The sequence below is a fragment of the Kogia breviceps genome, chromosome 14 (assembly GCF_026419965.1).
Source record: "Kogia breviceps isolate mKogBre1 chromosome 14, mKogBre1 haplotype 1, whole genome shotgun sequence".
Classification (NCBI taxonomy): Eukaryota; Metazoa; Chordata; class Mammalia; order Artiodactyla; family Physeteridae; genus Kogia; species Kogia breviceps.
Window position 1 is genome coordinate 5,895,293 of NC_081323.1, and position 13,956 is coordinate 5,909,248.

The window sequence follows — 13,956 nt, forward strand, 5'->3', positions numbered from 1 at the left end:
TATAAAGATATGAAAGATTCAAACAACCAAAACGGTCATCAATAGGGGTTCAGTTTAAAAACTGTTAAAAATCCACACGCTGAAGTCTGATGCAGCCATTGTACTATGGCACTGAGTATTATATATTAATGTCCCCATGAGCTGCGAGGTTAACAAGCAGCAGGGCAAGTATGGCTTCATGTCTGTAAAACAAGCATATAAATATAACTAGAATTCAGAATATTGAACTAATTATAGCTCAACTTTGATTACAAATAAGTAATCAAGTTAAAATAAGTAATTCACTTAAATATATTTTTAAATCTCACTACATTACTGCGAAGTCGGGGCCATTATTATCTCTACAGACGAGAAATCAGGCTTTGCCATCACGAATATTCCGCCCAAGATCACCAAAAAGGATTAGAGCTTCTATTTACCTGTGTTATCTAAAAGTAAAAAAGTAGATTTGCACTTCTTAATACTTTAATTTTTAAAATTGCCGGGGGCTTAAACCACACCGAACTGTAGATATTTGGCTGTTATGACCTACAGAAATGGCAATTTCATATGTTTCAACCTAATACATGTATATAATTTATGAATGATTTATAACTTGTAGCAAATAATACAATTACAAATGAAAATAGTATGTGTTGCTAAATTGTGTACATATATTGGGGTAAATGGTCAAAAATAATGTCCCAAAGGAGTGTACAGTATAGCAACTTTAGACACACTGCCTGGCTCTCTGGAAGGAGGGACCTGGAGAGTGTCCACCGATGGGGTGGGGCAGAAGTTCTCTCACCAGCTCTATTTCTGAGCCTTAACCAGAATGTTGGGTAGAGAGGTGGAAGGGCTTGAGGGGTTAACAATGGCATTTGGGAGACCAGCTTCGTAAACCCCGTTTTCTGCGGGTGTCCTGAGTGATGTCATCATCTCATCATCTTAGGGATACTACCTGCCGTCTTTTGAGGGCCATCCAGGAACCAGGAACAGTCCTGAATACGTGTATTCTTTGAATCTTCCCAATGACCCTACGGGTAGGGTACTCTCATTATACCCGCATTCTATAAATGAGGAACAGAGGGCCAAGCTCACCAGGTGGGGAATGGTGGAACCAAGACTGAAACCAACTTTGAGCCTGACCGCTGCACACATCTCCTGCACACTGTCTCCCCTGGGACGCGCCCCTCCTTCCAGAATCAGCATTCCCAAGGAGACTGGATTATAGGGAACAGCAGCATCATCAATTCTGAGCTTTCCACACACTCCAGCCCTAGACTCTCTGAGGCCAGTGCCACACAGTGAGCATTCTGCTTGGGTACCCGCCATTCTGAGGCAGCTAAGCAGCAACTTTGGCTCGGCCTAAAATGAACTACAAGGTAGACAATAAATCCCCTACTCCATCAATGAGCTATGGCCCAAATAAAATCCACATCAAGCTTAGATGAAGCCAAGTTCCCAAAAGTCACATAAGAAAGCCTTGTTTTATTATATAGGGGGGAAATTATCCTACTGATAGACATGTGAAGATCTCTCTGCAGGAAGGCTCATCCAAAATCCTCAGTAGTACCAAATAGATGAAAACAACGAAAACAGGGTTGAATAAATTGTGAATCATCTATGCAACTTTTTTTTTTTTTTTTGCGGTACGCGGGCCTCTCACTGCTGCGGCCTCTCCCATTGCGGGGCACAGGCTCCGGACGCGCAGGCTCAGCGGCCACGGCTCACGCGCCCAGCCGCTCCGCGGCACGTGGGATCTTCCCGGACCGGGGCGCGAACCCATGTCCCCTGCATCGGCAGGCGGACTCTCAACCACTGCGCCACCAGGGAAGCCCTATGCAACTTTTTTAAAGAACAAGGTAGAACTTTCTGTTCTCATTTGGCCCCTTCAGCAAGCTATGCTATAAAGTGTGGGGAGGAGGGCCTGAGATGGGAGGTACAGAACTGCACAGTCTAGAATTGAGGACTGGGAGTCAGAATGCCTGACTTTGAATTCTAGCCTGCTGCTTACCGTGTGACCTTGCGCAAGTTATTTAACCTCTCTGTGCCTCACTTTCCTTATCTGTAAAATGTTGTGAGGATTATATGAGCTATTATACGTAAAGGACTTAGAAGAGTGTCTAAGTAGGGCATTTCATAAGGGCTACAGAGGTATTAAGACGGTATTATTATAAAGCAAGGGCACTCTGTGCTTGTACATTTTACCATCCCATGAACTGCTTTCCCAATCATTTTTTAGGAATTTAATAGCAGCTTCAAGAGGAAAGCTACCGTGTACATTTGCTGGTGTTTTTATCCACAGGCGTAGGACGGGTGTGTGCATGGCAAGGCCCTGGAACACAAGGTAGCTCAGATCTGGTCCCTGTACTCCCTGGCTATGGGTCCCCATGCAGCTCAGTCTCCTCTTGGAGCTGCAGCATCCTCACCTGTAAACTGCTGATAATCATGGTGCCAAACCACACAGGCCACGTCAAGCTCTCAGCGCAGTGTCTGTGTATCTATGGTCTAAAGCATGTGAGCTGTCATCACTGCATCTTACCTTCTCAACAACTTTGTAAGCCATGTCCATGAGCCTCATCAATGCTCCTTTTCCTCATCTACAGAATCATCTTTGCTTGGGATCTCTGGAACCCTTGCTCTGCCACTTAAATGCTGTGTGAGCTTGGACAGGTTACTAAAATCCTCTGAGCATCAGTTTGTTTATCTTTTAAACTGGAGATAATGAGGGTGCCTATCCTTGAAATGGCTGGAAGGATTAAGTGATGTAATGGACGTAAATGCTGAGCGCCGGACCTGGAATATAATACAATGGTGGGGGCGCTATTACTACTTCTAATCTTCATGAGCTGTGGGTCCACCACATAGGGGACTCATTATAATGGGCCCCGTTATTCAACCCAAGGAAGCCGAGGTCAGAGAGGTTAAATACATGCTTAGATCACACAGGTAACAAGCAGGAAATGTCTTGTTAACCTCTCACTGGTTCTTGTGTTTTTGCCATGTTTTCCCACCTACTATGTGGTTCCAAGATACCTTATAAACTTTGGTGTTGGCACCTGGTGGGTACGAATTAGCTCTGTTCATCGGATGTAGGGAGGGAGCCTGGCAAGCCCAAGTTTGAATCCTGACTGTGCCAAACTGAAAACTCCCACTAGAATGTAAGTTCCACGTAGGACTTGACCTTGGCTGTCTTCTTGCTGGTTCTCTCCCCAAGAATCACCCAGCCTGGGTTCCAAATCAATGCATAAAACAAGAACTAGGTATGGTCAGAGTTACTCTGGGAAATCCCATCAATCGTGGGCACAATCCTGTAAACAGGGTTTGTGTACACAAGCCCTTCTGGGATAGGGTAGGTATAACAGGTGAGAATGAAATGGATCCCCTCCGTGTGAATGCAGGGTGGATAAGGCACTGGAATGGCGAGAGCAGACTCTGAGGAGTACACATAGGTACCAAAACATGCAGCCAAGGATTTCTTTCTTCTTCAGTGCATATGTAGTTAAACTGGCTGAAGTTAAATGCACATTTGATAGGATTCTGTTATAGTGTTAAAACGTTGGTGCAAATAGGAAGATAAGGGGGCAGAGACGGAGATCATTTCATATGTGCATATTTCTCAAATGACCTGAGGAGGGTAATATGCCCTATGAAAGTCTGCACCCAGTATTTCCCTCCTGAGGATCTCACAAACATTTCCTCCAACCATCAAGTTCTACAAGGTTCAGCCCTGAGTCTGGGCTTCAGGCCCAGCTCTGGCAGGAAACCCCACGGGGCCCTGCACTGGATGGAGCCGAACGGTTCTGAGTGTGAGCAAAGCCAAGGCCCAGCAGCCTCCGATATGGCTCAAGTGGCTGACAACGGGGTTTGGGGCTCTGTGGTGACGAGCCCACCCCACTGCCCACAACAGGCCAGCGGGAAGGCTAGCCAGCGACTGCCCCATCTCCCGATATCTGGAGAGAAGTTGGAAATCCTGATAAAGCTCTTGACTTCAAATGTTGGTAACTAATTTGGATTTTTTTTTTTTTTTTTTTTTTTTTTTTTTTTTTTTTTAGTTGTATGAGCCAAACAGAACATTTTTGGTCCAAATCTGACCTGCAGCCCTCCGGCCTGCAATGCCTAGGTTAAGATTTGGAAAGTGATTTGTCATAACAACTTTTAGGGCTCTCTGTTTCATGGGACCAAGCGGCCAAGTTTCCCGGTCACTTTCAACGGTTTCTTTCGAGAGCCTTAATTACCTTTCAAGATTCACTAAAATTGGGAAGCAAAGGGGGAGAAATGTTTTAAGAACTTTTCACTGAGTTCCATATCAATATAGCTGGTAATCAAGAAGATTCCAAGCCCATCACCAAGGGGGGAAAGTGGAGGGGGAGGGTGGTGGTGGGGGGATGAATTGAGAGATTGGGATTGACATGTAGACACTAATATGTATAATAACTCATAAGAGCCTGCTGCACAAAAAATAAATAAAATAAAATTCAAAAATTCAAAAAAAATAAGAATATTCCAAGTCCATTTGAAAGAAATCCACAGATACGGAGATTAAGAACCCAAAGGTCAGTCCAGTCTCCTGCAAAGAAGAACAAAGAAGCCAGGGGGATGGGGAAAGGAAATACCAGATGGAAAAATACACACGTTAACAATACGTGAGGAGGTAAAGTTACGGGAAGGGCTGCCTGGTAACCTGTTATGAACAGAATAAGATATCTCACTTTTCTTCCCGAGAAATAAACTGAGAAAATGGGAGACATAGAAACAACTGGAATTTTCTAATTACATGCTCATTATTACGTTAATGTTAACCGTTTTGTCTACTCCACTACACCCCTTCTGGAATCTGAACCCCACTTCTCTCTTTTTGCTTTTGGTCACGCTGCACGCCTGTGCTGTCTTAGTTCCCCGGGGATCAAACCCGCACCCCCTGCATTGGAAGTGTGGAGTCTTAACCCCTGGACCACCAAGGAAGTCCCAGAACCCCATTTCTTGTCAATGCTCCTCCCTGCTGGACCACATGGTTTCCATGAGGGTCCCTGGTTTCCCCATGAGTCAATCCCTTAGTCTAGGGGTGGTCACTTGACCAGAGCTGAGCCAATGGGAGCCTTCCCTGGGCTTCAGGCCCCATAGAGTCACTGACGGACAAGGCGGAGCTTCAAGGCCATCCTTTCTCCAGATGAGAAAGGTCCACTGTGCATGAGCTGCCCATTTTTCCCGACTGGAGAACATCGCTGACCCATGCTGGATCGCAGGCCACCTCAGAGGCCCAGCAGCACCGCAGTTCTTGGTTATTTGACCCCTCCGTGGATCTGGGCAGCCAATGAATGATCACTTTGCTTAAGTTATTTTGATCTGGGTTGCAGTCACTTGTCATCACTGTCTTTCACCAGAAGAGTGCTGACGTGTAGACACTGTGTAGACTGCTGTCACGTAAAGCTATGACGTGGGCACTTGCATTATGTGCTAAGCTACCCAGGAGCTTCCAAATTACCCAGGGAAACAAACTGCCTCCTCATCAGGGTACCAAATTCCTACTAGCAAAATCCACCTTTCCAGGCTTAACCCAGCTACCCAGCAATGCACAATATTCTCCTTTCATACACACACCCTTCAAAACAGTGCTATCCTTCATGTTATTCTCCCCTTCCTTATACCTCAAAGTGCCTTTTTAAAGCAAGCGATATTTGGCGGCTTTAGCAAAGCTAAGAAAAAAGGTTGGCTGCCATAAGTGAAGAATGTAAATTTTTATTTAGCGCCAAAATTCCTTGAGGAAAAAAAAAGAGAGAGAGAGAAACAATTGGTAGGTTGTTTGGGGGACAAAAGCGGGGTGGGGGTGGGGAATGGGGATATTTGTTTGTTTTTAAGTGAAACTTCCAGTTATATTGTAGGAAGGCTTAAGGACTTGTCTGTTTAGGCAATCAGTTATTTCTAAAGCACATTTCATGTGTCCACAGAGAACTCAGGAGTCCCCAACAATCTGGGTCACTTTTTTTTCCCCCATAAATTCGCAGTACTTAGAAAACTGGAAACTTGAGAGAAATCAACTTCTTTTGATAAGCCATTGCAATATGAATATTGTCACCATGGAAAAGAAACTAAACCTCATTCTAGATTTTATTTTTGAGGTAACAGTGCTTTGGACAGAATGCTTTTTTTCCCTTAAGAAAACCACACATTTTGAAAAGACGTGTGTTTTTTTGTTTATTTATTTTCTAAACCAAAAAGCTCTGCTCCAAAGGTATTTAAATTGATATGACATTCTATTTTGCCTTCTTGCATCAAATGCAAGATTATGTCATGGGTCCTCTACAGACCCATGACAATGACAGGTTAAGAAAAGAGTTGTCAAGAAGGAGAAAGGTAACTTCACAGTGAAGAAACCTGGCAAACATGACCTGGGTCAGGTGATCGAGTTTACCGCCAGGAGAGTAAGTCATATGGATAGTATGTACCCTTGATGTGATGCGATGAGAAGGGCACTTTACCACTGGGGTCTTCCTCCCTAAAACCTCTCCCCGCAGTCTGCACCATAGATAAACCCCAAGTGAGGGGCATTCCACAAAATCCATGGCCAGCGCTCTTCAAAACCATCAAGGTCATCAAAACCAAAGAAAGTCTGAGAACCTGAACCAGCCAAGAGGAGCCTAAGGAGACACGAGGACTGAATGTCATATAGTGTCCTGGGCGGGATCCTGGACCAGAAGAAGGACACTAAGGAAAACTAGACAAATCTGTATAAAGTATGGGCTTTACTTGATAACAATGTATCAATAGTAGCTCATTAATTACAACAAATATACAATGTATATACAATTAATATTCAAAATGTTAACTAACATGTTAATCAAAGGGGAAACTGGGTGTGGGATATATGGAAATTCTCCGTACCATCTTTGCAATTTTTCCATAAATCTAAAGCTATTCTAAAATAATTTTTTTTTAAAAAAATAAGTAAATATCATAATCTTGTCTGATATGCTTTTCACTTCTTAGAAGAAAAAAAATTTTTTTAATTGATTTAAAATGCCAAATGTTGGGCTTCCCTGGTGGTGCAGTGGTTGAGAGTCCACCTGCCGATGCAGGGGACACGGGTTCGTGCCCCGGTCCGGGAGGATCCCACATGCCGCGGAGCAGCTGGGCCCGTGAGCCATGGCCGCTGAGCCTGCGCGTCTGGAGCCTGTGCTCCGCAACGGGAGAGGCCACAACAGTGAGAGGCCCACGTACCACAAAAAAAATAATAATAATAAAATAAAATAAAATGCCAAATGTTCTATGTTGAACTTAAGACTTAATTTAGATCATATTTCTTTCTTTCTTTCTTTCTTTCTTTTTTTTTTAATTTGGCCGCACTGTGCAGCAGGCAGGATCTTAGCTCCGCGACCAGGGATCGAACCTGTGCCCCCTGCAGTGGAAGCGCGGAATCTTAACCACTGGATCGCCAGGGCAGTCCCTAGAGTGTATTTCTAAATTTCCAGAATCAACCATATTTTAGTTTTTCACCAATAATTCTTATCATTCACCCAGGTTTTAATTTAAACCATTGGTAAGGCTAAATCTATGATCTTTCATTTTTCCTATTTGAAAAGTTATACCTGACATGGCAACTATTAAAACATGTGTTCTCTACATGGGCCACCCATCCAGACACACTGCCTCTTGAGTGGTTATGATGCAGTATCAAAATCATGCAAAGCCAAATGACCTTTCACTCAACTAAAGATTTCTGGGAACTTTATCTTCCCCTAGTCTCCCTCCTCCTTCCCACCATTTACCAATATATTCAAAACCTTCTTCAGAAATTTAAAAAACGTTTAGCTATTCTTTTTAACTGAAGTTGGAAATAATTATTATTATCATTGAAGTCTATACACTAACTGATGCTTTAGAAAGAAGCCAACTCTAAAAAATTTAGTTTGGATTTTCATTGCTAAACCAAGGAAATCCTAACGTTCTACTGATAATCTGACGAAAGTCCAATAAAATGTTTGTTAAACATATAAGATAATAAATAAATACTGACCTGTTTTTTTTTTAAAAAGTTATACCTGGGCTTCCCTGGTGGCACAGTGGTTAAGAATCCGCCTGCCAATGCAGGGGACACGGGTTCGAGCCCCGGTGCGGGAAGATCCCACATGCTGCAGAGCAACTAAGCCTATGCTCTACAACTACTGAGCCTGCGCTCTAGAGCCCGCGAGCCACAACTACTGAGACTGCCCTCTAGAGCCCACGAGCCACAGCTACTGAGCCCACATGCCACAACTACTGAAGCCCGCGTGCCTAGAGCCCGTGCTCCGCAACAAGAGAAGCCACCGCAGTGAGAAGCCCGCGCACCGCAACAAAGAGTAGCCTCAGCTCACCACAACCAGAGAAAGCCCGCGCGCAGCAACGAAGACCCAATGCAGCCAAAAATAAATAAATAAAATAATTAAATTTTTAAAAGATAAAAATAAAAAGTTAGACCTGCTGCTTTGGTTACTAATCCATCGTCTTCTTAATCCAAGGATAGAAAGGAAGGAAAAGAAGTGGACTCAGTGAGGACCGGCCCCTCTTTAGAGATGCTTTGCTGGGAAGGGAGCAGAAAACGCCCCAGCGACAGAGGCAAACCTGTGGTGAAGCGGAGGTGGCTCCCTTAAAGAGGGTGAGACCAAGGCATGTCTGAAGGTCTGTGCAGAGGTTCTCAACCTGGGTGCTCCTGCCCTCCCCGCCCAGAGAACATGCGGCACTGTCTGGAGATGGTTTTGTCTGCCACACTTGAGTGGGGGGCAGTACTGGCTCTTGTACGCAGAGGTCCGATCCCATTAACACCCTACTATTCATAAGTCAGTCCCCCAAGAGAGAATTAAGCCACATGTCACTAGTACAGAGGCTGAGAAACCATGGTCTACAGGAGCGACACAGGATGGGTGTGGAGGTGCAGGGGAGCAAACACGATACCGGAGTCGAAGGCAGCGGCCACAGGAGTGAAGTCCTCCAAAAAGGCGATGCACACCAGGACAGCAATATGGGAGTCTGCCTGAGACAGGAACAGGACACCGCTTCCGCTGTGGCAGGAAGGAAGGTGACCGCGACCTTCTTCTCAGAGAATCGGCTTCCATAATTCCTATCGGGTGGACACGGGTCATGTGTCCTGTCTCCTGGCCACAGCTGATGGGATTTAGGGTGGACCCTGGCCCAAGCCAGCCCAGTCGGATGCTCTCTCCTGGGAATCGGAGGGGAGCATGGGCTTCCAGTGACCTCTGAGCGGCCACGAGAGCTGCCTGCAGTGGCCATGTCCTGCAGCGAGCATAGAAAAGTAAAGCATCAGATGCAGAGCAGGGGGAGACTGAATGAAGTCAATGCCCAAGGAGAGCCAGAGATCACAGAGACAGAGGGATGCCACGGGGATTCTTAGCGGATCTCAGATTTCTTCTTCCCATCCTCACGAAGTCAGGCCTCACTGCGATGCTTAAATTCCTTAAAACAACAATTTTTTGCTTAAGCTACTTTGACTGGACATCTGTTGTTTACAACCAAATTATCCGTATCTAGACCCACGTTCACTGTTTAAAGTTTGGGAAAGGGAATTCCCTGGTGTTCCAGTGGTTAGGACTCTGCACTTTTACTGCTGAGGGCGCAGGTTCCATCCCTGGTCAGGGAACTGAGATCCCGCAAGCCACGCGGTGTGGCCAAATTAAAAACAAAATTTTAAAGAAGTTTGGGGAAGACTGGAAAACATAAAGAGATTTTTAAAATTTTAAAGTACAAGCAGTTGCATGGACAGCTATCAGGTAGGTAGCGACCAACAGCAGTGTCATTTCTGCCTGCCCAATATCCATTTTGCTTGAAGTATCTACAGTCATAGGATGTAAACCTGAAGTTGATGGTGGGTGTTTTATCTCCTGGAAGGGATAATCTGCCTTAGAATGAAGTCAAGAGAGGAAAGCCAAATTGAGAGATAGAGAATGATTACTTATGGTATCTTTTAGATCCTGGATCCAGCTGTACCTGAAGCCACTGGCCTTTCCAATGATACGAGCCAATAAATTTCCTCTTTTATCTGAGCCAGTTTGCATAGGGTTTCCATTCATCCGCAATTAAACAAGCTTCAAGAAGCTTCTTGGGTCAGGAACCTGTGCCGAACGATCATAAAACAGCGCTCCTCTTCAACCCTAAGCCAGGAAGAAAGACTATGGAGTGCTGGCTGGAAACCTCTGGCACCTGCCTCCTTTTTTCAGTTTATCTGAGGAAAAAACACATTCAGAGTTTTGCACTCCAAGGATTAAGGAGGGGGCCAAGAGGAGAGATGAGGGGGGAAGACAGCACCTTCTCTCTGAATAAGAACAGGGACATTGTTGACGCCAGAAAGGCCAGGCCAAAAAGGAGGGCCATGTTGACAGGGGCTTAACCACCCGCCGGTGTCAAGAGCTGGAGAGAGCGCCAGGCAGGCGGACGCGGAGCCCGCAGGTGGGCTTGGGGGTGGAGTCTGGACTTGAACCCAGCCAGCTTGGAACTCATTTTCTTTTGGCCCGCTGTAACTTCCTGTTTCCCCAGGGAAGGAGGCACTTTGTTAAAGACAAGCCTCTCCCGGCTTAGCAGACAGCAAGAATTTCTCGTAACACTATTTTGCCGCATTCAGTGTAGATGAATCAGACGCCAACGGATCCAATTTATTTTATACAAAACAGAGTCTGTGATGATGGGAAGGTCCTCACAAGGCCGGTGGGTTTTATTAAGAGCAGAAGACTAAATTAACCATTCCAAGATGTTAGACAAAACCCAAACACACCCAGTTTCCCTTATCGAGACTGGGCTGATGCTGGGTTGGCTGTGGGCCTCTCATTCAGGACCGTTTCCTTGCAACGAGGTCTTGGAAAGGTTTTATCTCTTTATCTTCAAGGCCCACTTGGGTGCTGGAAATGTCAGTCCGCCATAAGCTCGGCTTCCTGTCTTCACCACCTAAGTCATCTCAAATCCAGGGCTCTTACAAGGAAACATATTCTTATTTCTAAAATTTCCAACCTGCTCTCTATACCAATTTTGGGCCAGGTCTGTGGATGTCACCCAACCTTCAAGCTATGGCCCCATTTCAGTCTAAGTAGGAGAACAACCAGGAAAAACAACCTGAATGCTTTATCAAGGTCCCATCGAGGTCCAGGGGGATTCAGAATTCCCCCATGTGTTTCTGGGGAACTGGCGAGGCCCTGTAACAAGGGTGCTCGTTTGGCCAGAGTCCTGTGAGAGTGTTTCCTGCTGTGAATGGGAATTTAAGCATGACCATCCTGACATACGTAAAGAAACAACTGTGAAAGGAGAGAGATACTTGGAACTTTTGTAGGCAGCATTCAAATCTGTCTCCAGATTATCCCTCGAACTCTGTGGCTCTCAGTGGGGGATATTTCTATTCGCACCTCCACCCCCTAAGATGTCTCTTGGTCGTCATAAACTGGAGAGAGGCGTCTAGTGTGTAGAGGGCAGCGATGCAGCCACAACCATGCTACAATGCACAGGACGGCCCCACCACAAGGAATTACCTTGCCCCAAACGTCAACATGGCCATGACTGAGAAACCTGCTCTGGCCACACGCCTGGATCTTAGAGAGAGCAAGGCTCTGGAATAAAACCCAAAAAGCTATTTCTCTAAACCCTGCAGAATAACAAGCCCTGAGCAGCACCAAGAAAGCATAACACAGGGAAAAGAATTCTCACTGGCTGGCTCATGGCCTCGCATAACCAAAGACTTTGGTAAGATTGTTCAGGGGACACCGCTGTGTTAATTAGGAATGTTTCAGGATGCAATTAAGAGAACACATGCCATCATAGACCTAAATGATGAGGCTTCTTCATCCACTATGGGAACTCCAGAGACAGGTGGTAGTTTCACAGATCCACGATGTCAGGCTTTTTCCGTGATTCTCTGGGCTTTCCACTACTGAACACAGACAGCTGCCTCACCTCTCTGAGCCCCTCTCAACAACCTGTGCCAGAAGTAACAGTGTGCCAGTTCCAAGCTTAATCTCAAGAGACTTTGTGTTCTTCTGCTCCATTTCTTGGACCACTGTGTCTTCCCTGAGGGCAAGCCCAGGCTAGCCTGCTGGAGGATGGGAGCCCATAACGAACAGGGCAGGATTCTCAGCCTAGAGCCAGCCAACCCTGAGACCTGCAGGCAACCCTGGAATACATGAGGGAGCCCACAGGAGACCAGAAGAATTACCCAGATGAGTCCAGCTTAAATTGCCAACTCACCGAATCGTGAACTAAATACATGGTTATTGTCTTAAGCCATTAAGTTTTGGGTGGCTTGTGATGAGGCAAAAGCTACCTGATACATAGAATGACCCCTCCCATCCCTCAGCCCTTGTGGCACAGGTGGGGCTGACCCTCAGGCCCCAGCACAGAGTCATGTTGGCCAATTGGAGTGAAAGACAGGACTTTGGCCGCAACTATCAAGAAAGAGGTGCTGGAGGGTAAAATGGTAGACCATGAGCCCAAGTTGCCTAGGACTATATGGTACCATACAGAAGAGACTATATGAAATGAAGCCATCACAGAGGAAAGCAGAACTAAGAGACAAAGAGAGATTCCTGGCTTTATCCGAGTTCTTTAATCCAGCAGCGCCTAAAGCCAGAGGACCCTGGTCTTGTCAGTTACCGCCACTTGCAACCAAACAATTCCTTTTTTTTTTTTTTTTTTTTTTTTGCGGTGCGCGAGCCTCTCACTGCCGTGGCCTCTCCCGTTGCGGAGCACAGGCTCCGGACGCGCAGGCGCAGCGGCCATGGCTCACGGACCCAGCCGCTCTGCGGCACGTGGGATCTTCCCGGACCGGGGCACGAACCCGCGTCCCCTGCATCGGCAGGCGGACTCTCAACCACTGCGCCACCAGGGAAGCCCCCAAACAATTCCTGACTCACACAGGTGGGCAAGTGATTTCTACCACCTGAGTCTCAGTAAATTAGGGATAAGAATAGAACCTATACCTCATAGGGTTGCCATGAGAGTTTCATGAGACACAACATGGGAAATGCCTAGTGGATAGGAAGTACTCAAAAGACAGTCACTATCTTTACACACTGTCATTCCTATTGATTTTAATCTGAATGGAAACAGAGACATGAGAATTAAAACACATTACCCAGATTTCAATGGAAAGACTGTTGCCTGGACCAGTCCTTGACAAAACCAGCCCTATCCTCAGAGAGGAGGTGGGACAGATAGACTGGAGCCTCTCAACATTGATCTTGACTCTCTGATATCTTAACATTGTAAGTCGAAACGACTGGTGTAGATAAGGTACAAGACCCACGAGTGGTAAAGTGTATTTTCTCCAGGTGCGTGATCTTCCAACAACACTTTGATTCAGTGGCTCTCAAATGTTTAAGTCCTCCACAAAATTGTGACCTAGTGCACATAAACTAAAAGAAAATTTAACAACAGTATACCCCTTACCGTGAGAGAGGTACCCGAAACTGATATCTTCTATTCTATTCCTTTCTTAAATTTTATTTTTTTAAATATGGAATGCAAATTTGCGTGTCCTCCTTACACAGGGGCCACACAAATGTTCTCTGTGTCGTGCCAATTTTATTTTATTTTATTTTTATTTTTCTCTATTTTTTGGCCATGCTGCACACACAGCATGAGGGATCTTAGTTCCCCGACCAAGGATCAAACCCACGCGCCTTGCAGTGGAAGCACCGAGAGTCCTAACCACTGGACCGCCTGGGAAGTCCTGTGCCAATTTTAGGATGTGTGCTGCCAAAGCGAGCTCTCTATTCCTGTTTTTAAAATTGCTTGTCACAAACGACTAAACAGATTCCATGAGCCACGATGAGTCATGACTCATTTGAAAACACTGCTCTCATCCACAGAGATTTCATCCGCAACAATGAGCTGGGTTCAGAAACCACAGAAAGAACTGTCTTGACCTCTGTATGGGGAAGTGGCATCCTCTGATCCTGGAATGTTCTTCTGGCGGCAAGGGATTCAACGTATTGGGTAGAAAAT

At 45.7% G+C, this 13,956-nt stretch overlaps 1 pseudogene; it reads right to left on the reverse strand.

Moving 5' to 3' along the window:
• Positions 1-13,459: 13,459 nt before the first annotated feature.
• LOC131741944 (U6 spliceosomal RNA) lies at positions 13,460-13,553 on the reverse strand (annotated as a pseudogene).
• Between the last annotated feature and the right edge of the window lie 403 nt (positions 13,554-13,956).